The sequence below is a fragment of the Mus pahari genome, chromosome 15 (assembly GCF_900095145.1).
Source record: "Mus pahari chromosome 15, PAHARI_EIJ_v1.1, whole genome shotgun sequence".
NCBI classification, from domain to species: Eukaryota; Metazoa; Chordata; class Mammalia; order Rodentia; family Muridae; genus Mus; species Mus pahari.
In genome coordinates, this window is record NC_034604.1 from 50382593 (window position 1) to 50384616 (window position 2024).

The following is a 2024-nucleotide window of genomic DNA, read 5'->3' on the forward strand; positions in this document are numbered from 1 at the left end:
ACACACACACACATACATACACACACACACACACACACACTGTGCAGTGTTTCTGAGCACTGGGATTAAGTTTTGAATCTTTTGTTCAGCAGGATAAATTTAGTCAATATTAATATATGTATCAAAATATGTAAATTTCAAATGTGATAGGTCAACGAGGGAATGATGTGGTAATGAGCTTGCTTTAATGATACCTAGTGAACGTTAGATAGTTAGAACTTAGCAGGCTCTCCCACACAATCAGCTTTTGGCCTGCCCCCCCCCCTCCTATCACTAGTAGTATACTAATTTTAAGGGAAAAGTATCAAGTTGCCTCTCCCTAAGACATAAAATAATCCCCCCGTAGAAAACACCACAGTCAGCCTCCTCTGCCAAGATTTAAAGGAGAAAAGAACAAATAAACCATGCCGTCTGTCTCGGCCTAAGAGCGTTTATGGCTCCTTATATTAGACACACTGGTAGCTAGCTAGAAGAAACTCTAAATGTCTAATATGCATTGCATAATTATTACTTTTATTTTACTAAATATAATTTTCCTAATACACATTACCATTTTATCTGGCCATTAGCTACTGGTAATGATTCTTTGTGACTCAAGCCCACAACCTGAAGATTTTTCTATCTCGTGTTCCTTTGGACCCTTGCAAAAACAATATAGAATGCCTGCAGTGTAAAATTAGTCCTCAACTTAATTATCTTGCAGCCTATTTTCTGAGTTTAATTAACTTTCCTGAGTGGCTTCTACTGCAGTGAGGACTAGGCTCATTCTGTATTATTTAGAGTCATAATTTCTCTCCTCCCTCAGTTTCAAGGACACCACAAGCTACCTCCACTCTTAATTGCCATTGCAAACTCAGAGATATGAGACTGGAGAAACAGCTAGGCCCAAAATGAAGAGTATGTTGCAGTGCATACTAACACGGGGATGGTAAGCTATACCTGCTCAATCTCTAACCCCTGCTAGCCTCTAGATGAAATGACTAAGTATTGATGTAGTTAAGCAAATTCAGACTACAGATCAAATCCTCGTTGTTAGTTATTGGGCTATTTCAGGAATGGAGTTTGAGCCCGAGCCAACAGCCTTTACAAAGTAGCACTCAACAGTTTATACTGAAATGAAGACTCCAGAAAGACGGCAGGGTGACTTCCGGGCCACCCACTAGTCTCTAGGGCACTAGGTAATACCCAATCCCAGCCACATTCACCTTAGTGACACACCAGAAGAGGGCATCAGTACTTAGTCACAGAAAATATTAAATCTAAAAGAAAAATCCAGACACTGGTGGTAGCGGTGCGGGTAAGCCAGCCCTGAGGTCATAAGAATGGGAGAACTGGCCCTGCCCCTCATCTGCCAAAGAGTGGCATGTGGGAGGGGGAGCTGCCTCCTCTTCCTCACCCCCTTGACCCCTCAATACCTGCGGCAGATGGGAGTGCTGGCCCCAAGGTCATGAGAGTAAGAAGTTGGCCCTGTCCCCCCCTGGCGGCAGCACTTGAGAGGGCATGCCCTGAACCTCGCCTGGACAGCATGGTAGAGCTGGCCCTGGTGGCAAAGCAAACCAACCCTAAGGACATGAGAGCAAGGTTGCTGGCCCTTGCCTGCTGTGTCTTTGGGTGAGCTAGCTGAGGCAGAGCTGGAGAGCTCACCCTGCTGGTGCTGGAGCAGCAGAGCTGGCAGGCAGACCAACTCAGCTACCTCCCAGGCCCAGATCCAGGGCTTTGAGTTGGCCCACCCTAACCTCTGCTGCATCTACAGTCTGCTAGAGCAGGACAAAGGGCATGTCCTGCTTAACCAAAGCTGCAGGATCTCCATGACACAGGGCAACAACAGGACCTCCAACCTGAGTCCCAGTGAGGATCTTGGATAGACAATGTAGCAGAAGCCAGAGGCCTCAAAACAGACCAATGACTCATTTGCAAGTAAAGAAGTGTGGACAAAAGGGTGTACTGTGTAACTCATTGTGACACACTGCAGCTTCCACAAGATTTATGGGGTTTTGGGGGTTTTTTTTGTTTTTTTTGGTTTT